Raw genomic sequence first — 26,522 nt, forward strand, 5'->3', positions numbered from 1 at the left:
GTATATGTTATATTCTTTATTATTCATTTGAATAACAAAGTGATCGCTAGTCTTCCTGGGCATACGGCTATACATCCAAATGAATAAGTCTAATGTTGTGTCCATAATCACTCAATGCTCACTATTGTCCACCTGATAGTGAATACGCCATTGGACTCCATTGGATTGCCAGTGGACTCATCGTACTACACAATGCATCGTGAATAGTCGTGAACCCAGCACTATACCTACCATCATGCATTCCGCTGAAAGAAAAAATACAGATGCGCATGCAATATTTTTACTTTGGGAATATTTTTACTTTGGGAATGTCCCACCAGGCTTTTTATATATATATATATATATATATATATATATATATATATATATATATATATATATATATATATATATTTTACCATCTGTATTACTATATATTTTTTGAGTGGTGCCAACCACTCCTACATTTGACTTTGTCCGTGTGTCCGTATGTCCATCCGTATGTTTGAGCACGGCTGATTGGTCAAGCTTCACGTGACACGTGACAATATGTTGTCAAGTGTCACGTGACAACATATTGTTGTTGATTGCAACACAAGGATGCAACCAGTTACACTTTCAAAGGCATCACTCTCTTCACACTGGGTGTGATTTTTAGCGGCGCTAGCCGCTCTATACCTTTAGGTATAGAGCGGATCCTGCTCTATACCTGACTTTGTCCGTGTGCATCAACGTTCTGATTGGTCAGGTGCGTACGTCAACAAAGTGATTGGTCAAGCTTCATGTGACACGTGGCTATAAACACATTATAAACACATATCGATGACAAAATGTATCAAAGGCACCGCTACCTTCACACAGGGTGTGATTTTTGGGGTGGTGTAACCGCCCCCTATAGCCTTTTTTTTAAGTGAGTCATGTTGTGATGACCACACACCGCCCACTTCACACTGGGTGTGATTTTTATATTGTGGTTGATTTTGAGTGATATTCTTCTAATAGACCATAGACTATCTCAAAAAGTCACACACCATTTCCCTATGGTACTAGTTTCCTTGAAAGATTGCATGATGAACTCAGTTCACAACAGCAGGTTCCAGATGTATCATACTTGCATAAACAATATTCTGAGCAAAAAGATACACTAAGATCGGGATGTACTGTATATGAAAAGAGCTTGACACTTGCACACCTCTCCGCATTGTTATTATTATCATCATGTTCCAGTGGAACGTGGAAGATTAAGTTACCCGACCTTTCCACTCACGGTCACTTATATTTTGAAAATATTCAGAGAGAACACCAAGTTAACTAACGTTAGATAGCTGATGGTGAGCTAAAAATGTCAACCATCATCCATAGGTGCTAACATTAACTTTCACATTACTAAGTGACCGACCTCTCCGTGTGCTTTCTAAGGTGACGGATGAAATGAGCTGTAGTCCATCCAGCATCTTTTATTTGTACACTCCACTCGTTGCCTTTGGCGATACGGCGATTTGGGCTTTGTTGAGTGAAGCTATTATAGCTAAGTGTTATTATAATGAATGGCACAGCAGCTGTACTGTAGGTGCACTCTACTGTTGTGACTGCTGCAGCTTTTACAGTCATCTGTGGCTGGTTGATACTGTACGTAACATTATGCATAATGAGAGAGGGACATCGTGAGCCATTTCCTTAATGTTAATGCGACAACTTAAAGTCTTTGAGGACAAGTCTGAAGTCGCTGTGTGTGCGACTGAAGTGTCTCAAACTTAAAGGTAGGGTAAGTGATTTGCTTTGGTTAAAATAAGTGTTAAATAGCTCTATATTCTGATAGTACTCATTGCTATAGAGTGTTTGTTCAGTATTAGTTGTCTCCTTGTCTCTCCACCTCTTTATAAAACAGAAAATGCATTTTCGTTTCAGTTTCAGTTTCATTTCCAATTTTATCCAACCAGGACAGAGAACTCAATCAGGATACAGATTAAACAAGTGAAATTGGAAGTGATGACACTAAGAAATGAGCAGGCAAAATTGGAACTGGAACACTATACAAATTAAGCTTAAAAATGGGTACTTTCTCCTGATTGGCTGAGATGTTGACACCTACCGAAAAATGTATTTTCTGTTTATTAAAGAGCTGGAGAGACAGGGAGACTCCTGTTACTGAACAAACACTCTATAGCAATGATTACTATCAGAATATAGTATTTTAACCTTTTAACAAAATATTTTTTGTTTTGACCAAAAAATATCCCTTACCCTACCTTTAAGTCCCCATCTCTCCACACTAGGAGAGTCACTGTATCAAATGTTCCTCTTGTTATTAGTGATGATTTGACGAGAGAACTGTCAAGGTATGGGAGGATTATTTCCGCGCACACGCACGCACACACACACACACACACACACACACACACACACACACACACACACACACACACACACACACACACACACACACACACACACACACACACACACACACACACACACACACACACACACAGCTATCCTTGCACACATCACGTCCTAAAAAACGGCAAATCCCTGTACTAAGTCAGTAGGCTGATAATGCAAGAGGTTGGTTAGTTATCTTACATAAGATTTATAGTGATTCCAGAAAGGCTGAGCCATTTGTGAAATAGTTTTACTATTGCTCAGTACGAGCCTTTATTGGCAATGGCGCAGACACCACTATGTCAGCACTGTCATCAGTACTCATGTGGCTTCTTGTGCATGAGTACAAAATACAGCTATTAACGTTGCAGGTTCCTTTCATCTGTGGTTTTATGGTCTCTACTAGAGTAATTTGTGGACATAGTCTTTTTATGTGAATTTCCAAAAATCCCCCATTTACTATACAACCAACACTGCACCAAAGAAAATACCCAAATACTCTCCTGACTACACAGTGCATCATTTCACATTCAAACGAACTAGGCCAAAAAGCCACTAAACTAGTCCACTAAACAAGAAAGACGAGCCCCAATTTTGTCGGAGACCACACAAGAAATAATGGATGATAGTAGAACACATTTGTTCAACTAATAATGTAATGTACACAGATTTGCTGCAGGATATGTAAATGAGCAGTATATCAGTGGTGTAATGAATGCATGGATGTGGCGAAGTGTCATGTATGGGGATGAGGAATAAGGTGAAAAGCAAACCTAACTGAACCCAAAACACACAGAGATAGAGAGAGCGAGAGAGAGCAAGAGAATTTAACTCTGAGAGTGTACAAATGTAACCAAATGGACCCGTAAGGTTCCATTTGTACACTCTCAAGAGTTAAATGAACACAAGCAAGAACAGGAGGTGTCCTGACAGCACTCAAGTTTGACACATTACACACCCTCCTTAAGACTATATATCATTAATGTTATCACAAAGTAACACGTTCCTCCTCGTCTAGAAAACTCTCTAAAATGGTGTCATTTCATATCATGGCAATAATGTTTGTTTGCCATCTTGACACCGTGGCTTCTCGTTCGTAAATTTCAAACCAATTCTTCGCTCCGCCGCGCTTTGATGGGAGAGCTCTGAATCCACACTGCAGAGCTATAGAGTGGATTTACGAATGCACTGCATGATTACGTGATAAACATCACTTCTGTGAACTGTTGGCAAACTTGCCACGATTTGGATAAACTTTTAAATCTCTTTCATTTTCCAATAAGTTAGTAACATGCCGCATGCTTGAATTTATGGTTAAGATAGCCCATTAAAGCATTGTTTTACTCTGTTGCATTTTGGGGATCTCAACGTACTGTTCTGTGGTTTGAGCACTGAAGCGATGCTTTGTAGAAATCCCATTCTTTCTGCTGCCTGGCAACAGCACTAATTGGCCACCTTTATTTATTGTCAATCATGGTAAAGGAAAAGACTGGGTTCAAATTCCATTCCTTAATGAGAGAACGAATTCACCTTGAATTTCCACTGAAATGTAGTTTATTCACAGATATACTGAGAAAATCAAAAAGATTGAGCAATTCTCAGTAAATTGGTAGGAATCCTAAGGTTGCAAAGGATTGGAAACGTTCATGTACGTTTTCTGGAAACTTTCCAAATCAAATATTTTCATTTATATTGTCATAGTGATCTTAATTTGTGGTAAAATACACATGCATAAAACCATATCACTATATACTTGTTGGCATCCTACAAGTATGCTCTGCAGGGAGGATGAACCCTATATGATTTTGATCACCTCATGGTCATCGCCACTCTCACGCCAAAACTTCCACTTGCACATTATATCTCAAAATGTAAATGGCAGTTTGCCATGCCGTTTGCTTTGCACATTGATGCTCCCCAGAGGAAGAACTATTTTGACAACCCCATCACCTGTTCTCTAGCACCACCCTCAGGTCAAAAACTTTCTTTTAGCCACCCTTGTGACAATGCTCTATGGATGACAACATCAATTGTACAGTTGGGTGGCTCTTTGGTCTGAGTGGTGTGCTTACTGTAGATACGCATGTCGAATGATGCCTTGGGGTCCCAGTTTTCTGATAACGCCTATATTTCCACCTTTGAATCCTATATTAATATCGGCCTACGGGAGGGCCGGTCGGCGGGCGGACCTCTGGCGTCACGCTCATGTCACCATGACTCAGCCATAACCATATAAGGAGTTCCAAATTCAGCTACGACCAAATATGGAGTGTGTTGTCTAACACATTATTGTTATGGCTGAGTCATGGTCGCATGACTCCCTTAAAGAGGTGGTGCCATGGTTTTGCACTTTTTCAGTTTTTCATGTCTCTACAGTATGAGGTTGATAGAGCTTCATTAAGCCCCCTGGTGGTGTTGTTATGGTGTTTTATGTTTTTTCTGACTATTTTGAGTTTCTTCCTGGAGGGACCTTGAGGGTCAAACGTGCCAATAGAAAAACAGCACTTCAATGACACAGTAAAATGATACCCTCCCCCTCATTATCATAACACAACAGGTGTGGGCATGAGGAGGAGGGACTAGGACAGGTGGGTGGTGCTAAAGTGGTGGAGGAGGTGCTAAGGTGAGAGCCAGGTAGGTATACTTAATGAACTGGAGACGTGTCCACAAAAACATAATTTTAACACTTTCTGTACTTTTTGGAAAAAAAAATCTTCCTCCTAGTATAACCATAAAGCCCCTTACACACTGGGGGCGATTTTTTCATGCGAATACTACGTTTTTTTTAAAAACCTTATAAAGTCAATGCAAGCTTCCATGGAGCGAAAAAGCGAAGCGAAAAAGCGTCTTTTAATTATTCGGAACGAGTCCGAATTTTGCGTATATTCACATAATCGCCGGTGTGTAATGACCTTAATACCTGATGATTATGTTTTAGGGGGGCGGGGGGGAATCACTGAAAATCACGGCACCCCGTCTTTAAGCCAATTTGAATATACTGTAGTCTGTCCACTGTTGTATTGGTCAGATTGTACTACAATGTTTGTAATACAACTCAAGAATCAAATCAAAGGGACCCAATGCCTCCCTGCTTAGCACTCAGGATCAAGGGTTGGATCGTGGATAAGTCCCTGTGACATACTAGCGTCATGTCCAGGGGGTGTACTTGTTCATCAAGCTGCCTCACTCTACAGAAACAGGAGATAGGCTCCTGCCCTATGGGCCACATGGCTCGGCAAGGCTTACCTACTTACTATTATGTCCAATATATTTGTTTATTTAAGTTCATAAAGTTAATATAAGTATTACTAAATGCATTTGAAATTAAATAAATGTCTTACACTGAATAATAATTGTTAATATCCGCTTATTATTACATTTGTGACTGTTGAGGGCTATTTGAGTGATGGGGTTTACATTATACTACTGGTGAGAGAGCAGATACACAATGTGGCCCCCTGGAGTGAGTGTGGAAACTATAGTGGCCCTCTCCATCATCAAAGGCCACCCCCGCTCTATGACAAAAAACAAGCTAATTTATCTCAAATATAGCATTAGGCGTTTTTTTCGTAATTTATGTATTCAACCTTTCCTTTTCACTTTGATGTAGACCTCTGCATAGATCTCATACATAAAAGCCCCTTTTCCGCAAAATACATTATGCAAGTCTTAAGGTGAACACTATTTTGGATGAGTCTGTACAGTTTAGTTTGATATGCGTGAGCGGTGAGTCATCTTTTTCTTAACATGTCATGTAACCGCCAACATTCTCTTTGTAAAGGATGACTCGTGAGGCAGATGATCCATCTAAATTCAGCCTTGACAGGCAATCACAACACCTGGCAACTCACAAACATATTTTTTTTCTGGAGGATGATCAAAAGACTGTGTCAAGGCTATGCTGCCACACATGGATGGATATAATGTGATACTCATACAAGGTATTATAGTCTACACCACCCACAGCTTTGGGGATCTCAAAAGCTTCATATACAAATAATGTGTGCTCTTGTTGTTGGTAAATAAATACATTTCGACCATTAATGCCGTTAGATTGGATCATGACCAACAACACACACATAAAGACATACTGTGATCCTTTGTTACACCACTGGCTTTTCAGCTTTTACATACACAAATTCTCAGTGGTAATTCATCAGATGAACTCACGTGGCATGTGGAGGAAAGTCTATTCAATTCATAGAGTTCCTCCAATATGTTCAGTTACATTTTATCACTAGAAAAGGAGCAGAAACACAACAGACTGAAGATGTATACAAATAAAAAAGAAAAGAAAATTAACTTCAATGCTGGACTGAAGCACAGTGGAAGGAATCCATTTTGGAAGGGGATAGGGTTGTAGTACTCGAGACCGGTCTCGGTCTCGAGACCGGTCTCGAGACCGCTTTTTGATTTACTCGGTCTTGTCTCGGTCTCACCCATAATTTGACTCGGTCTTGACTCGGTCTCGCCCATAATTTGACTCGGTCTTGACTCGGACTCGGACTAAGGGACTCGGGACTCTACCCCCACCGAGTCCACTCGAGTCCAAGACCAAGTCACTACAATGCAATGAAATAATTTTATTATACCTATAAGGAGCCCATTCACATTAACATTATAAGAGAGCTGTCTGGCGCTTATGGACAGCTGTCTTGGAGCGCATCATCTTGTAGTTGACAGCGCAGCAGCAGCAGAACACCAGCAGTCCTGTCCCTCTAGTTTATATTCTTTTTAAATTATATCCACGAACAGGTGTTTATTTATGTATTGTGTGTGTTCACTGTGTAGCCTGTGGTTGTTTTAATCATCATCAGTCTCTAATCATCTAAAGATGAATAGAGACTGCTTCCAGTAAGGTTTCCTTGCGCACATTATACTGTGTCACTCACTGCAGTAAATATATCAGTCCAAGCAGCAAAACTAAAAACATTAATTACGGGGCCAGAGCTCAGCTCTGGACCTGTTTTGTTATTGGCATTATTCTGTCACTTCTGCCACTTTTCGCAGTTCTGGCTGAACCGTGCTGTCGCTTTTTACGAAACTCGGCCATATAGTAGATAGATGGTCATGAAAAACGATCAAGAAATAATTCTCACACTCATTCGTCAAAAGGTGGCGCTATAGCACTCAATTGAAAATGCCAACTTTGAACAGGTACAACTCATGCCCTGTTTGACCTACAGCCATGAAACTTGGATACACATATGCGTCTCCTCATGCTGAACAACTTTCACCCTCTGACTTTTGACCTCTGACCTTTAGATCTTCCACCATTTTGAATTATATGAATAACAGTCATTGGCTCCTAACTTCTGCATTTTTTCACTTATGGAAAATCCGCTGCCAAGGTGTTGTCGGCATAGGTCCAAAGTTCAAGTGTTAAACGTTTCGTGCAGATTGCTCAAAAATCCCAGGAGGAGATAGATTTTAACTATTACAGTTTTATGGAAATTATTCATCTGCCCCTAACACACACATGCAGACTCACATTTCTTTGAAACTTTGCAGAAAGGTTGAGGGTCATTCCAAATATCACTGAAACCAATCTTACTCCAATTGGCCAAAGGGGGGCGCTATAGCAATTTTTTGAAAATGAAAACTTTAAACAGGCATAAGTCATGCCTCGTTTGGCCGAAAGTCGTGTAACTTGGTTAAACTTGTGCCTTGACTCATGAGGAACACATGTATCGCTTTGACCAGTAAGCTCCGCCCTTAGATTGTCCGCAATTTTGAGCAGTTTGAAAAACACTTGTTTTTGGGAGCTCTGCCTTAACCGTGCATACGCTTTTTACGAAACTCGGCCATATGGTAGATGCTCATGAAAAACTATCAAGAAATAATTCTCACACTCATCCGTCAAAGGGTGGCGCTATAGCACTCAATTGAAAGTGCCAACTTTGAACAGGTACAACTCATGCCCTGTTTGACCTACAACCATGAAACTTTGATACACACATGCGTCTCTTCATGCCCGACAACTTTTGTGGTCTGACTTTTGACCTCTGACCTTTACATCTCACACCATTTTAAATTATATGAAAAACAGTCATTGGCTCCTAACTTCTGCATTTTTTCACTTATGGAAAATCCGCTCCCATCATTATGTCGGCAGAGGTCCAAAGTTCATGTGTAAAGAATTTCGTGCAAATTGCTCAAAAATCCCAGGAGGAGATAGATTTTAACTATTACAGTTTTATGGAAATTATTCATCTGCCCCTAACACACACATGCAGACTCACATTTCTTTGAAACTTTGCAGAAAGGTTGAGGGTCATTCCAAATATCACTGAAACCAATCTTACTCCAATTGGCCAAAGGGGGGCGCTATAGCAATTTTTTGAAAATGAAAACTTTAAACAGGCATAAGTCATGCCTCGTTTGGCCGAAAGTCGTGTAACTTGGTTAAACTTGTGCCTTGACTCATGAGGAACACATGTATCGCTTTGACCAGTAAGCTCCGCCCTTAGATTGTCCGCAATTTTGAGCAGTTTGAAAAACACTTGTTTTTGGGAGCTCTGCCTTAACCGTGCATACGCTTTTTACGAAACTCGGCCATATGGTAGATGCTCATGAAAAACTATCAAGAAATAATTCTCACACTCATCCGTCAAAGGGTGGCGCTATAGCACTCAATTGAAAGTGCCAACTTTGAACAGGTACAACTCATGCCCTGTTTGACCTACAACCATGAAACTTCGATACACACATGCGTCTCTTCATGCCCGACAACTTTTGTGGTCTGACTTTTGACCTCTGACCTTTACATCTCCCACCATTTTAAATTATATGAAAAACAGTCATTGGCTCCTAACTTCTGCATTTTTTCACTTATGGAAAATCCGCTCCCATCATTATGTCGGCAGAGGTCCAAAGTTCATGTGTAAAGAATTTCGTGCAAATTGCTCAAAAATCCCAGGATTCCATAGATTTTAACTATTGCAGTTTTATGAAAATTATTCATCTGCCCCTAACACATACATGCAGACTCACATTTCTTTGAAACTTTGCAGTAATGTAGAGAGTCATTCCAAATATCACTGAAACCAATATCACTCCAATTGGCCAAAGGGGGGCGCTATAGCAATTTTTTGAAAATGCAAACTTTAAACAGGCATAAGTCATGCTTCGTTTGGCCGAAAGTCGTGAAACTTGCTTACACTTGTGCCTTGACTCATGAGGAACACATCTATCGCTTTGACCAGTAAGCTCCGCCCTTAGATTGTCCGCAATTTTGAGCAGTTTGAAAAACACTTAAACCCAGAATTTTTCAGCTATTTGCGTGAAACTGTATCATCTGTGTGATCTCCTTTTTCACAGTTTCTTGTCTGTTGGTCCAATGGCGTCTCCCTTAAATGAGTGCCTCACAATCTCAAGGTCGCCAGTTCAAACCTCACTTGGTGCAGACTTCATTTAAGTTGAATTGCAAACAACATGACTGTATCAATGAATACATGTGCAAATGGTAAAGATAACCTGAAATGCTTATTTGAGAGTACGTTTTTTCAATGTATCGGCTATTTTCATTCTGAAAATAGCCGATCTACACTCTCAAAACTTTTCAGAAGGCAACGTGTTTCTGAGCTTGTAGATCGGCTGCTTTCACTGTTTTCGGTTGCGAGGAGACATACAATTTCTTTATTGGTAAATGGTTTGTGAACGAGTGATGTTGGCTTGGTTCATGACAGAAGGCAAGAGTTTATGATCTTCAACAGACAACATCAACGTTGCAGCCTATTAGTCCGAAGGTTGAGAATTCAATTCCTTTTAATGGCAATAGGTTGAGATGTCCAATCAATCCATTCTGTTTCCATCTCTCTCTCTCATCAATCTATTCCGTTTCCATCTCTCTCTCTCATCAATCTATTCCGTTTCCATCTCTCTCTCTCATCAATCTATTCCGTTTCCATCTCTCTCTCTCATCAATCTATTCCGTTTCCATCTCTCTCTCTCATCAATCTATTCCGTTTCCATCTCTCTCTCTCATCAATCTATTCCGTTTCCATCTCTCTCTCTCATCAATCTATTCCGTTTCCATCTCTCTCTCTCATCAATCTATTCCGTTTCCATGTCTCTCTTCAATCTATTCCGTTTCCATGCCCCCCCCTCTCCCTCCCTCTCTCTCTCTCTCTCTCTCTCTCTCTCTCTCTCTCTCTCTCTCTCTCTCTCTCTCTCTCTCTCTCTCTCTCTCTCTCTCTCTCTCTCTCTCTCTCTCTCTCTCTCTCTCTCTCTCTCTCTCTCTCTCTCTCTCTCTCTCTCTCTCTCTCTCTCTCTCTCTCTCTCTCTCTCTCTCTCTCTCTCTCTCTCTCTCTGATCTACAAGCTCTCAATTGTGAGCTTGTAGATCTGCTATTTTCTTGATTTTTTTTCATGATATATGGCTAAAGTGGTTAATATATTTTTATAATGTAATAATTTATATCTGCTGCAAACTACGTTTTCAAATAATTGTAGTCGAGTAAAAGCACAATATTTGCCTCTGATATGAGTAGAAGTAAAAGTATTGAAAATTGGAAGAAAAAAAAATACCAAAGCCAGAAACATATAATTGCAGTGTTTCAGATCAAGATGTGTTCTGTACAAAAAAAAAAGAAAAAAGATCTGGTCTCGGTCTTGACTCGGCCTCGCCCCCCGTCGGTCTCGGTCTTGACTTGGTCTCGACCCCCGTCGGTCTCGGTCTTGACTCGGACTCGACCCCCTCCCTGGCCTCCCGGACTCGGTCTTGACTTGGACTCGCCCCCCCTTGGACTTGGTACTGACTTGGACTCGCTTTAGGTGGTCTCGACTACAACCCTAGAAGGGGATAATAGCTGCTGCTGCTTGCAGAAGGCAATGTAATGAGCTGGGAGGACTTGGAGAGCAGTAAACTGATGTGGTGGAAACCTAATTGCCAATTAACTGCACTTTAGCAAGGAAGTCCAGATTGAAGCTGCACCATGCCATTAGAACACATTTGATATGCCCCATGGCCACTTACTTTATCACTCTCACACAAATATGTCTGAAGTTAAAACCAAGTCACTTTGAAAGTGTCAATGTGGGGAGGAAAGATATTCTGACATGCGTGGAAGCCACTGATATGTAGCTGGCGCTTAGAGACAACTCAATGCGGATATACTGTGGGTAGGTGACAATGTCATATTTCTGCCCAGAGCAGTTTGACTCAAGTGCCACAATGTTTTGGGAAAGGATGGATGTCTACGTATAGCACACCCTCTCATCCAAGCCTCTGATCTTTTTATTTTCAGCAATCTGTTACCTGCCACATTGTTCAACCATATCAAAGGTGCTCTGGTTCTTTAGACAGTAGAGCTTAAGAATGGTTCAAAATAGACTTTTCTCTGCAAGTTTGTCTGCGTGGCAATTTATGCTAGCTAAACTCTATCATGACACCTATCAAATGCCTCTGATTTTGTACCACAAGCAGAACGGGTTCATATTTTCCTTTCCCTCATCACATCAGACGCCTTATTCTTGGCCAAAAAACTGATTATGACTCAAGAACAGTAAAATAAAGTTAATCTGACTTAACAGACCAAAATATCAATTTTGCACACAAATGATCTCATTATCTAATTGATAAAACAGTTTTGTTTTGTTTTTTAGCAACCCAGCCTAGTCAGATCCTAATATCCCCTTAGTCCATCCTTTGAAATGTACATAGTTGGATTGCTTTTGGTACAATGTTAGTATGTTTGTGAATGCACACAGCATTATATTGTAATATACTAAGTGGTTGAGCCTCACAGGCACCCGTAGCAGACTTACATTTGACGGCAGTGTCGTGAATCTCACTGTGTACTATGGCTAATTGGCTATGTAAGCATGTTTGTTTTGTTCTATATGGAGCTGCTGGTATAAATAAAATAAGGTAAAACTACTGCATCTTTAGTTGTATTCATGTAAGCACTGACTTTGTGTGTGAGACAGATAAATATTACTAGTGATTTTATTATTTGTTTCTTTTCTTGCAGCTTTCTGGTACATACACCTGCAAGCAAAAGCTTGCAAGGCCTGTGGTGGTGTGATCCACAGGCGCTCCCCCAACCTCTCCCTCGCCTCTCTCCAGCCTTTCCCCTAGCTCGGCGGTTGACAAAGTGGGGTCCACTATAGAGAGCGTCAAAGTCAGTTCAACCAGTTTAACACTATAGGCCTATACATTATAGGCCATAAAAATATATATATATAGTTTTGAAACATTTTAACAACACAAATATTTTATGGGGGTCCCTAGCACAAAATGCTTTCATATTACATATAACCCAAAAATATGAATTTGTGTGTTCTTGACATGAGAAAGAAAGTTTGAGACCCCCCCCACACACACACACACACACACACACACACACACACACACACACACACACACACACACACACACACACACACACACACACACACACACACACACACACACACACACACACACACACACACACACACACACACAGGTCGAGCACAGAAAAGGAAGAGGTGCAAGCTCTCAACTCAACTCAATAAAACCAGCCATAGACTACATGGCAGCAATTTGGTGATGATTTATGTGTTTTTGTCTTATATCACGTTTCATACATTGAATGCAGCTCAAAGAGCTGTACAACAGAACAAAAAAGAAGGAAAAAGGAACATTGTTGTACAATGCAGTGCAAAAGAGTGAAAAAGTAACAGCAAATTAAATACTAAAACAACAATTTTCAATACAATCAGCAGACAAAGCAGCATAGATAAAAGGCTAATTAAAGGCCATTAATTGGTCTGATATGCTAATGAAAAGCTATTCATCTGTGCTAATTGAAAGGAAAAAAAGATAGCTTTTCAACTGGCACTGTTTACTGAGCATGCTTCCCTGATTTATTGGGGTAACACATTCCACAGTTTAGGGGCACAATCATAAACTACTTAGGTATTCAAAATGACAATTGACAAAGTACATGTTCTTTTTAATGTCAATGCATTGATTTATTGAAATTTTGTCATTTTCCCCAAAAATTCAAAGATGTTCCTGAAATGGTCAAAAAGTATGAATAATAATGAAAATAGCAGATCTACAAACTCTCAACATAATGTGTTGTGTGCTTGTAGATCTGCCATTTTCACTAGATTTGAAGGCCCAAGTGGTTAATTCATACTGTACTTTTTAACTTCCTAGAATTGGAGTCAAAAGTGCAATATTTGTCTTTGAAATGTAGTGGAGTGAAAGTCATAGTATCCTAAAATACAAATACTCAAAGTACAGATAGTACAGATACTAAAAAAATAAATAAGTACAGTACTCAAGTAAATGTACTGTCCACCACTGGGCATAATTAATGCTGCATCACCAAATTTCTTTTGGGTTTTGATTGTAAATCTCCAATATCCCAGCAGCAGAGGACCTGAGTGGTCGTGAGGGCATGCGGGTCGTGAGTCAGTAAACTAGGCTGGTCATAGCCCATTTAGTGTTTTGAAGTAGAACGACTTTGAAGTCCATTAAAGATACAAGGAGCCAGTGCAAAGCAGTGTTTTGTCAGTAGCCTAACAGTAGCAGCAGAATTTTCAATTAGTTGGAGCCATTCTATAGGCTTCTGGGGAGGTCAGTAAATAGTGCACTGCAGTAGTCAAGTCTACATCAAATAAAAGCATGAATCAGTTTTTCAGCATCTTGCAGACTCAGTAAAAAAAAAATCTGCACCTTAGCAATAATAGATGAAAGAAGGCTGTCTTGTTCAGTTCACATTGCTAATGTGGTACTTAAAACTCAGATCAGAGTCTAAGGTAACACCAAGATTTGTAACATCGACTCAAGGAACATATATTCCCCCAAGGCTGTTTAGAAGCATGTCGCTTTTGTTTTTGGGCCAAGTAAGAGGATTTCTGTTTTGTCCTCTTTTAGCTTGAACAAGCTGTAATGTATACTGGAGAAAGGATCGTACTTTTCCCACTTTTTTATTCGATTTCAAATAATGTTTTGAATGTAAACTCTGAAAAGAATAACAGCCAATATACTGTGTTTGTGTGTGTACACACACGTTATTACATTTAATTTTTTATAATAATTATTAATGAATAATTTCTAAAAAATAAGTGGCACCAGTGGTGTCACCAATCTGAGCAGTGAGCAGGACTTCTAAGCTCTAGACTTTACAGAGGTTGAGTTACAATCAATCTGGTGCAATGGGAGGTTTTTCCATCTTGTCAAATGTTTTACTCTTCCTCAACCAATTACGGCCATTTTCTCTAGTGGTCATCTGAGCTTTTGATGACATTCAGAGACATGCTTTGAGGATCTTTGCTCAATTTCAATGTCATCACTCAAGACGAGAGCACCCTCTCTGCTATCCCAAGCATGTCTATCTCATATTTTTAATTTGGAGGCTACTGAGGTCAAATCATTAGAATAGTTTCTAAACTTGGCAATCTGAATGCTAAACTGGAAAAAGACTCGTTTGTCAGACGGCACTTTTGTCAAAAGAACAGAAGTGAACGGACATGGGACAATGGGACAAAGTCAATGTGAGGACAATCTCAAAAGTGCAGAGAAGTACTTTGCAACCAGCGCTGAGGTCTGATAGAGCTGAGCAATTGAAGACCTGCACAAGAGCAGAAGTCTCATTATTTGTAACCAGCTGTGCAGTGCACTTTTTTAATATTGACATAAGACTGACATAACACACTACTATGATTGCCTAACATGTCGGAATTCATGGATTTAAACGTCCCAATATGTTAACAGTGCAGTGCATTTATTAATTTACTAGTGTATAACCAGCTGTGTATTTTGCATTATTAATATTGTGGCCTAATACTTAAAGGCACTTAAAGACTGGACTGATTATTCTTGTATTCTTGCATTTTTTGTTAGGAAGTTATCAACAACTGTTCTATTTTTGTGTTACCGTAATCATATGGCCTACTGCTTTGGGTGTCAAAGCTGCATTGCGACACATTGTGAGCTTGAAGATCTGCTTTTTTCACTATTTGTCTAAATTTCTGTACATTTCTGAAATGTCTTTTAGTTTTAAAACTTAAAAAAAGTATATATGTTTTTGAATTGATATTTTGTAGGAACAGTTTAAAAAGGGATATTTACTCGTCGTGACCCATAAAAAAAGGAGCTGTGACCCTATGTTTGGTAAACTGACTCCATTCATCCAGTAAATAGAAAATCTGTATGTCAGATTTGACACAAGATACAATCTGTGGGTGTAATAAACACACACACAAAGGTTCAGAGACTCTGTTTACCGATTCATCAGCTGCATGTTGGGTCGTGTGGTCCTCTGATGTCTACCTTTGACACAGAGTTATTCATCTCAACAGACGTTGAGTGAACTGTCTAATGTTGCAGGAACAACATCTGTTTTAGGACGGTCTTTCACAGCGAAAAAATAATGCAGACACAGAGAGAGTGCGGTTCTCTCGACTGGGGTCGTTCTGAACTCCTGGGGAGAGGAACCAGCTGACCAAGCAGAAGGGCATGACAGCTTCCACCCAACGTCTGGATGAAGATTACACACATCTGTCCAGGGTCGTCATCTGGGAGCCATGATAAATGGATACTAGCAGTGGTGGACAGTAACAAAGTACTTTTTTTTAGTGTATGGTCTTTACTTAAGTTTTTTATTCTTTTTTTTTGGGGGGGGGGGGGGCCACTACATTTCAAAGACAAATGTTATACTTTTGACTCCACTACATTTCTAGGACGGGACCCCCGCGACCCAACCTTACAGGAATACATTATGAATTAACCACTTAATTAAAATATAGCTATACAGCTTCTTTTATTGGAAATCTTTGAATATTTCTACACAGCAATGCATTGATATTACAAAGAAAATGCACTTTCAAAATACATTTTATTTTTATAAGCATGTGTTTGGAATACTTAATATTTTTAAAAGCAAATATTCCGACTTTAACTCAAGTTGAAATTTGACTGAGCAACTTTCATTGCTCGTTGAGTAATATTGGACCAGGAGTATCTATACTTTGACACAAGTACTGGAGTTGAGTACATTATTGTCAAACTCTGCATGATCTGGGTGAAGATTATACAGATCTGTCCAGAGCTGTCATCTGTGAGCCATGATGAATGGATACTAGGATGAGATGACAAAACAGTACTCCCTGAAGACACTTCTAGTGAGAGCGGACATAGTGCCTGAGCCCCATTGTTGTGGATTTATTAATTTTAATAATTTATGAAGGAGAGGGTAAAAAATGGCAGATGAAAGTCTGATTTATTTAAGAGCCCACAGGGCTTCAGGATCAGTGTTCCCTAATGAATTAGAAAATGTACAACATTCTCCAGAATAACTCACCCTTGGTAGAGATGAAGAACAACAAGCAAGAAAACATCAAAACCAAAATTAAATAAAAAAGAAAGCCAGCATATTTTATTCAAAAGGAAGCCTTCAGAATAAAAAATATCTTTGGCCCATTAACTTGAATGCACCACGAGACTTTCTCGTTAATTGATCAAACATGTACACTTTTTTGTTGAAGATATCCTTATGTCCTATTCCAATATTCCCAAACCCAAGAGACAAATCAATTAGTACTGGAGACGAGGCTGCTAGTGAAAGCGAGGCATTCATTTATCGTTCAAATGCATATTATTTCTGTAACCCTGAGGCTCAAAAGTCTGAAATTACTTAACTTCACTGTACACTTACAATGTGGTTATGTGAGCCTGCATTGTTCTGTGATTATTTAATTGCATTTCACTGCAACATATAAAGACCATTCTGTATTGTAACCAGTCTTTGCAAACTTTATAAGCGTAGGTGTAAATGCCAGTGTATGCTTTTACACATCACAGCCTATATGCCATTCATATTGAAAAGCTGTGAAAAAAAGGAAAACAACAACTACTGTATTAGTCTTCTGAAGACATTGAATTCACGCTTTGATGTCAGTGTCACACAGAAATTGAGAAAATAGCTCAAATCTACAAGTTCACAACGCGTGGCATCACGGTGGAAAAATGTCACCTATGATGACATGCCCAAAATAGGGATGCAGGTTTAAAGTGGTTAAGTCTGTCTGTGGGTTTTTATAAATATTTAACCAATGAAAAGTATCAACAAGAGCCTGTGATTAAATTATAACTGGATCCTTCATTTCCTAATGGTTTTGGACACGACAAGGTTTCCACCCAACAGCGACCAATGACAATACATTCACGGGCAAAATGGGCACAATCATGCCCAGGGGCCCTGGAGCCTATGGGGGGCCCTGGGGCTGTCCCAGACCCCCATATCCATTTCATCTACTTCTAAGTTAGTCCATCTACATCCAACGTGCAGTAGGTATATTTCAAAATAAAAGCTGTGTTGACTAATCACCTACGTTTCCAATCATGTAAATAAAAGTGTCTCTTATGGTGAAATCCGCTCAGTTTATGGAGGAAATACGATTTCTATTGAAGCCACCATGACACTTAACAAATCTAAACAAAACAATGGATATGGGTTAAAGGCAAGAATTTGACAAAACTTCATATTCACGGTATGAAAACCATGCGCTTGTGACACAATGCACACACTTTGTGTCTCCGTAACAGCAGGCGAGTCGTTAATTATCTCATGCTGGCTGCAGTAGCGTTGCGCTCAGAACTGTACTCAATCTGCAAGCAGTCTGTTGCATTGTCAATTAATATGTAGTTGTCTTAACTGATGATGTTGATTTTAAATGCTCAAAAATATTCATATGGCTCTGTTGCACTTGACAATGTAACGTGGTCTAAATCAGCACCGAAATGCTTGCAAATGTAGGCTATTGTCAAGAGTCAAGACGAGACATTAAAATTTCAAATCTGATTCGACCTATTATAATCAGATTCGGGCAGTACTAACTTTGAAGGAGAATATAACTCAGGTCCAGTTCCAGAAATTAATTCTGTCTGGACCCGAGTTATATTCTCCTTCAAAGTGAGTTGGCACTACAATACTGTGCTGTAGGCATGAAAAGAACGAAGCAGATCTAAAATAGCAGTAATTTAACATTTCAAGATCATAATGAATATCATTTCAAAGTAATACTGATTGTGGGCTGCCCTGTGTGGTTGTGCAACCACAATGTTGTGGTTGTGTGCTTGTTCTGTGTGTGTCTGGCTGGTGGCATGGGCCATGGGGGGACCCATGGCAAGTTTGCGTCCAAAGCCAGTGGCCATAATCCATCCATGGCAGTGACTAAAGCTTATGCTAGAAGCAGTTTTGGGTCCAATTGTTTTGACAACAAAACAACAAACAACACAAAGCTACTAAAACGAGCACTGTATGGACAATCTAGCACAAACAACTTTATGTAGCCAATTGCCTTTTTGCTCTCTGTTTCAACACCGGAAGTCTCACTGTGATTTCTTATACTGTTGTTCCAGGCTCGTGTTCATGGCAATGATGAATTAAACAAACCCAGTTATTTTTGTCATAAACTAACACACAAACTGTGCTCAGTAGAGTGCAGAACTCAAGCAAGGAGGCAGATTGTCCATTAAGCGTTGCACACACTACCTTTGCACTACCGATCTTTTAACTCGCAAGGTTTATCAAGTACAAGAGGTTCTGAGGTTGGGCTTAAGTTCACCCTCTGTTTCTAGTTTCCATCTCATTGGCCAAAATGTGTCAGACTGGCTCTGATTGAATGCTCTATGCTGGAGGTTCACACAAGTTCACACAAGTTCACATACTGTAAGTTATGAGGTGTAGCCTAACTTTCAACCAATCATTGACCTCCACTAGACTTTAGTCATGCACTACAGTAACTAAAAACTGTCCAAACTATCAATCACTGTTGTTCACAACAAAGCCAAAGGGAGACATTGAGCTGCAGAATGATAATAAGCCTGGAGAATTGGTCCTTTAAAGTGTTGCATTTCAGATAAACATTTTATCCATCTATACGTTTCAGGAATCTTAGCATGTCTGTCCTTCGCATATGTTACCACTACATTAAGCAGTTAGTTACTATATTTCTCCAACTAATGATTAACATTACTGTTGCTGCCTACAGTACAGTAGCAATGGAGAAAACATGATCTCTACGGAGATAATCTGCATGGTTCCTGCAACCAGTATTACAAAGACATTGGAAGAAGGGACGATGCTTGCAGTAAATTGCAAAGTCCCGGGATATGGAAATCGTTCTTGCCTGTAGCATAATAGATGCAAAATAGCCGTGTGTGTGTGTGTGTGTGTGTGTGTGTGTGTGTGTGTGTGTGTGTGTGTGTGTGTGTGTGTGTGTGTGTGTGTGTGTGTGTGTGTGTGTGTGTGTGTGTGTGTGTGTGTGTGTGTGTTTCCCTGCCAGTTATTCAGTCAGCCACTTTGCAGCTCTGTTTGTTTTTACTCATCTTGACATCCAAGTTGACCTTGCAAACAGCAGTAATGTGCACACTTGCCTATAAGCCTTTAAAACATTTGTCAGTTAAATGCTTAGCATATATTTTAAGAGTTTTTCTTTTCAAGATTTAAATTGACCGGGGTCCCAGAGGGCTCTATACTTGGTCCGCTCCTTTTTTCCCTCCATGCAAAATGTCTTTGCTGAAAATAGTTGCATTACAACGGATGCTGTTTTCACATGCTTGACAAAGCCACCAAACTACTGTTGCTTTTTAACACTTGGCTAGATTAGGTATTCCAGAGATAGACAAGCACTAATCTGGAACAACATACACACCAGTTTGAGATTCAAGTCACACTGTGGAATGGGTTGGAATACAATGCACCCCATAGGGCTGGGCAATAACCGAAATATTATTATTTGAAATAATCGTGATATCGGTTTGAAGTCATATCGCCCAGACCTATCCCATGTGATCAAACTTGCTATGCCCCATGTAAAACAGGCCGTGTATGCTGCAATTTAACTTTGTGTTGTTTCACACACGGAAATACAAACACGTTGACATTATGGTTTATGTCCTGTATATTGCTTTTCATAAATGAAATGTAATTTCTGTGCTAGAGTGTGATCAACTGTCCAATCACAGCCTGGGGGCGGGGAAAGAAACAAACCAACTTGATTACTCTCTAGCTGTATCGTGAAGCACACTGTTACCCCGCCCACAGGCTGTGATTGGACTGTTGATGACGTTTGACTATGGCCGGGTTCTGCATAGTGCTTTGTGAAAAGAAAAGCGCATTGAGGAATACATCGCATTTTGTTGTGTTACCATTACTGCACCGGGGAAGTGATGCAAATGCAATAACCAAGGCTGTTCCTTTGGGAGATTCAGATTGGATTTCAATGTGACTGCGACACACTGCATTCCATTTACAAAAAAGCAATATAGCCTACAGGACATGAAAAACAATGTCACCACATTTGTATATCTATGTGTAACACCAAGTAAACCAACACAGTATGTGTTTGGCTTTTATGTATGGCATAATGAATATGTGAAACATACACATTGCATTTCCCACTGTGTATTGCATTTCAAAACAGGCATGCATGCTATTTACCCAGCAATATTTTGCGATGGACAGAATAAATGCATTGCAATGAAATGGCAACTATAAATATTAAATGTTTGGAATAGGTACAGTTTGATCAAAATGATAAATTGCACTCGAGGACAATGGAAAAAGGGTAATAGTATTGCTGACAGTGTGGTATTTGTCGAGGAAGCTTTTAGGCATATTAAGAATGACATACGATTGTTACCGTCTGAGCCTTTTATCTCCAACATTTCCCCAATGAAAACCAAAAACAATATACAGTACTATACTGAAGTTCCCAGACAATGGGACTTGACAACCGTCCCTTAACGCAGGATCAGCCTAACCAATCACATCATTGTTGCCATGACTCCTGAGCTCAAGCTCACCTTACATGCCGTGTCTCTGAACAAAAAGCCTTTGTGTCATCGGAGGCATTTTATTAAATGAAAATTGTTGTAATTTTTTTTTACATTAGTGGAGGTGCTTCGGCACTGCAGAGATGCTTCTCGGCAAACACCAGCTGTGAGAAACAGTTTGCAGGGCTTGCATCACATTTTTACACAAACAGGTTCTCTGGATGAACAAACCAAAGCATCCTCACACCTGTTGCATCAAATGGGTGTCAAGTTGAGGCAGGAACTGACCAGTGTTGATTTCCACAAAACTATGACGAAAAACATTTGTCGACTACCCTTTTTCACTGAAGAAAACTAAATATAAACTAAAAACTGAGCTATGATGACAAAACAGAGACTAAATATATTGACAATTTCGTCAACAAATAAAAACTAGACTAAAATTTTAGGGAGGGACTAGTGAAGAGATACAAGACAAGTCAATTTATGCTTGGTTGCGCTCAGGTGTTGCGCTCTGAAAATAGCAGATCTACAAGCTCACAACGCATCGCACTACGACCCCACCCCCCACTACAATCGCTCACTTGATTTTGATGGCACGTCCGTCTTGTTTTAAACGTTTTAGTGGGCATGTCAACCTATTACAAGTTTGGAGTAAGAACGACGGCAACAAGGGAGTATATCCATCTCGTCAAAAATGTGACACAAGTGATTTTGCCCCAACTCGTCACTATAGAAGACCTGAGAGTGAGAATAATGTTGAACAAACAGAAGTTCATCTTAAGTACACAGTTTGACCCATCTTGCAACACTCGATGACCCCTCACACACTGAGATGGTAGGAAAGAAAAGCTCAACACATGACACTACCTCCATTTGTGCATTTTTATTTTAACCCCTACAACCAAATAGAAAAGTCATGACTCTAATGACTTCTACTTTGGGACACAGATGGATGTAGCAATTATGAAATGCTTTCCTCTCTGGCCTGCAGTGCATATGTGGATGTCTGCTTCATGCGAGACGAGTGAACCAGTTCCATTAAAAAAATTCAACATACTGTATCTAATTTGCAAGTCTTTTGAGGACACATCAGAACAGCAAGCGTTTCAGACCAGTAGACCATATATACACACACACACACACACAAAATTCATTCAAAACAAGATTACTGTGCCAGTTTATGTCATTATTGTCAAATTGATTCCAACATTTTCTGAAATTTTCAAAACAATAGCTTGTAAATCAGCTTTTCCCCCTATTTTTAAATAGGGGGCCGCAGCCAGAGGCTATGGCTATTCAAGGGTCCTTGGCATGGAAAATTCTGGGAACCAATGGTCCAGGTAAGTCTTTTCAAATCTGTTCGCCCATCACTGGTGCACACACACAACCCTAATGGCCTGCAGTACATACTCTGCCTGCGACATGCTCCACCACGCATCCTACAACCCTGTGAGACCCCCAGGATTGTGGAGCGTTTGTCTGAATAAATTGGAGTGGCTGGCTCATGTCATTACCATATGTCAGTGATGGGGGTCAGGACCACGACACTGTGGCCGAGGCGGGCGTTGCAGCTTTTTGAGCTGGACACAAACACTGGGGGTGGATATCTTCACATTTTCCTGCCTATCTTAGCGGCATGGCCGTAGCTGAGTGGGTACAGCTAGGTAAGGGGTAAAACGGAACCATTACGGGTCCATTTGGTTCCATTTGTACACTCTGAGTTAAATCAAGAGTGAGTATTTTAGTGTACACTTTCTGAAGCTGTAAAATAGCAATAGGTTTTGAGATGTAAACAAACTTCTCCGCTCCAAAACCTGCTGTCACTAACTAATGTCAGTGACTGAGAAACTAACTCTTGCTGGGGGTAAAGTGTACTTGTGATGATGCATGATACTGTAGCAGGTGCGCATTACACTTGCAGCTGCCTCGGGTTTGCAGACACATTTCCCTGGGAGTAAAACGGCCACTCTAACTGCCACGACACACTCATAAATCTCAAAGACGGATTTCAATGGCTCATTTATGGCCCAAATCTACCGCAATAATTTACCTCTAATCTGCACCACTGTTTCTGCATGATAAGACATTCCCCGGCTTAGACATAAACGCTGTCCAAAGTCATTTATGCCAAGCCATATTTTACTGTCCCCAGCTGTTTATAATGTATTGAGTATTTTTGGAGAGCCCAGGGAGGGATTCCACTTTTGTCACTGAAACACTTGTATGTATGAGAAACAAACAAAAGGATTTGAGTGCAGTACGGTGTACTCCATAATTCCCACATAGGCAATATGGCACTCCAATATAGGTCAAAAGAGTGGACAGATATAGGACCCAACTGCCCAGGCATTTCAAACGGTCGTCGTGGTTATGTCAGGCATGCCGACCTAGTGTGTGAAGTTCGGTCCAAAAAACTTTGATCATAGTTTATACATTCCCTTTCTCAATGCAGAAAAACATCAAAGGTCTGATGCTACAGCATGAAAGTCTACTTCACTGTGCCTCTGCTACCACTTTGTTGTGTGCACACACACACATGCACGCGCGTGCACACACTCAACACATGTCTCTCGATATCTAAACCTGGAGACCTATCATCAAGGTCATTTAGGTACTTTACATTTGCTCTGTAAACGGAACGCAAAAAGTAGAAAATTGGATATTTTGTGAGACGTTTTCTGGTGTTTGCATTTAGGAATTGCTCAAAGCTGTTTAACTAGAGATAGCCTAGAGAAACTTTAAAAAAAAAATAGATTAAAATGTCCTTACATTTAAAAGAATGTTTTATACAAGCTTTGGTTAACAAATCACTCCTGGACTTGGCCTTGATTTTACCTCTGCCTCCCCGACTGCTCAATGCTTTCCAATCTGCTAGATTTGCAGAAACTGAACTGACAGACCCTCAAGGTCCACATCCACCCAGGAGGTTTTCATCATAAGATGTAGGAACAATTTTCCAATTCAGGGCTAATAACAGCATGGGTTCCCTGTGCAAATGAAAAGGCTTTCAGACATATTAATTATCCGTTATCTGACTAACTGGCTTGAATCCCTCTGCATAATAGCCTACATCTTAAAATGTAAATTGAAAACATTTTCTTGTGTGTTAATGTAGTGGGAGAATCACTTTTCTTCCTCCTTTTACATTGGACTTCAGTGGTATGCAATGCATAATGAACAATGCTTATACATCACCAATGATGTGCATGTGCCAACATGCTCATGTGAGCCCTGTGTGCGCTCTGTGATTGGCATAGTAGCATCAGCTGAGATGTGGGGCTCAATGTATGCACGTGGCAACGTGAGCTGAGCTGCGATTGGTCTACTTTTGTGGGGCAAGAGATTCAGACAAACCCTGTTCTAGACTGCTGGCCCCTTAAGCCATAAAAAAAGAGAAAAAAATACATATATACTGGACCTAAATTAATAAAAGATTACTTTGAACCAGTGTCCTGTTTTGTAAAATTGCAAAGCTGCAATGCCTACATGTCAGGATGACAAAGAGCACAATATGAAAGCCTGCTTAAAAGTGTTAGCCAGCATGTACAGTATATACTGAATGGAAATGTACTGTATCACAGGGCAAAGTATGAATACATTCTGTTAGAGGACTAAGAGGAGGGCCTCAGTCATGTCAACAGTGCAGAGAGCCAAAAGGCCCCACCAACAGAGCGCCTCCAGGGAAGTCCGGTGCATTATCTACTGTTTTGTTTCAAAAATCAGGCTAGCCCACACTGAAATAAGCAAGGACAGATTGCCTCAGGACTGCAGGAGATGAGGCCTGCAGGAGATGAGGCCTGCAGGAGATGAGGCGTGTTTGAGATGGGCAGACGATCAATAGTTTCAGGGGCGGCTGTGGAGAGTGTAAGATAGCAGATAAGTGGCCTTACTGAGACTCTGGATCGTTGATGACCAGGTTTCGTTGTCTGGGCTCAGTCATCTAATGGCTGATGGATTCTCATGAGTACTGTGTCCACTGTGGTTAAGAGAAAAAAGCGAAAGGGAGAGAAAAACAAGTTAGTATCAAGATTTCAGAAAGTGGCCACACCATTTGCACAAAACATGCCTGATTGGAGATACAACAGCCCTGCTTGAAGCAGACTGTAATGATTTATGTGATGATCAATAGCATAATTTAATAAAGCTTGACTGATTAATCAGATAAAAATACATCTTTTAACTTCAGTGAAACTACCTTCTACTGTGCTTTTGGTTTGGAAAAACTCAACAAATATAAAACTAATGCCCAAAGTAGAAAGTTCATTCTATGAGCTAAGAGTTTGAGTTCATTATAATGCTTACCCCTGCAACTTTTAGCACCAAAGTCATACACCTCAGCAAAAACAACAACAATCACATTGGCACCCAGATAAACACAGGCAGCCCAAAGACTTCAAAGTCTGGCAGAAAGCCTTTATAGATATGAATAAAAAGTATACAATAAACAAGAGAGGATTTTGTTTTAGACCTTTTTTTTTTTACTGTTTTAAGCCGACACTTTTACATTACACTGACCAGATTAGAAAAACATTATTTCAAAATGGTTCTTGTGAACTGCAAATCCTCCTCACATACTGTCATTTCCACCTAAGCAAAGACAAAGCCGACGGGATAAATCCTTCCATCGTTCTCCAGCTGAAGAGTAACACATTTATTTTTCCATGGTGTTTCCCTCACTGTCGGATGCATTCAAGTGAAAGACATACAGTATTGGCATCCCATGGAGTATGTGACTTTATGAATAATGGATTGGAAGAGGCAGCTGGGGCACTATCATGCCATTCTCCTCCCCAAGGCTGCATTTTCATAATGTATGGTTAACTCATCCCAACCAAATGCCGGAATATTTTGAGGTGTGTCACATAGACTGCACCTCTAGAAATCTCACTTCAGAGTATGGGGCCAGTGTGTTCTATACTGTACATGGCCTGCACAGTACAATCCTCAGTGTTCATTTATTGGAACTCGAAGCCGAATGGACCCATAACACTGAGGATTTTACTGTGCGGTGCGAAAGTAATCAATAAAAGCAGCAGGGTGGACATAAAGTACAGTATAGTACAGTATACAGGTGCACTCACAGATAAGTTGCTCTCTTGATCTCTGCATTTCACTCTCTGCTCCTGTTCCCGTGCCTTTGCTAGCAATATACAGTACAAATTCTTCTTGTACAGTGTGCCACTGGTTAAAATGGCAGCAAAATGCCTAAAATGTTAATGTGATGCACACACAAAATATGATAATAAAGTCCAGCGGTGCTGAAATAGACCTTTTTGTGGCAGCCATATTGTCATGAATAGAAGTGTTACTTCCTTCACAGGTGTTACCAATCAGAATAATTAGGTGTAGCAGAGCCTTTCAGGTGAGCCAACTTGCACAAT

The 26,522-nt window shown here is 40.1% G+C and overlaps 1 protein-coding gene across 1 annotated transcript in view; it reads right to left on the bottom strand.

Annotated features, from left to right (window-relative positions):
- The window catches only part of gulp1a (GULP PTB domain containing engulfment adaptor 1a), a 135,864-nt gene that overhangs the window by 63,429 nt on the left and 45,913 nt on the right, over positions 1-26,522 (bottom strand). The window contains exon 2 of the mRNA XM_084085138.1: positions 25,032-25,117. The gene's annotated coding sequence lies outside the window, so the exon portion shown is untranslated. The remainder of the gene's footprint in view (positions 1-25,031; positions 25,118-26,522) is intronic.

Source organism: Gymnoscopelus microlampas, assembly GCF_963454915.1.
Source record: "Gymnoscopelus microlampas genome assembly, chromosome: 17".
NCBI classification, from domain to species: Eukaryota; Metazoa; Chordata; class Actinopteri; order Myctophiformes; family Myctophidae; genus Gymnoscopelus; species Gymnoscopelus microlampas.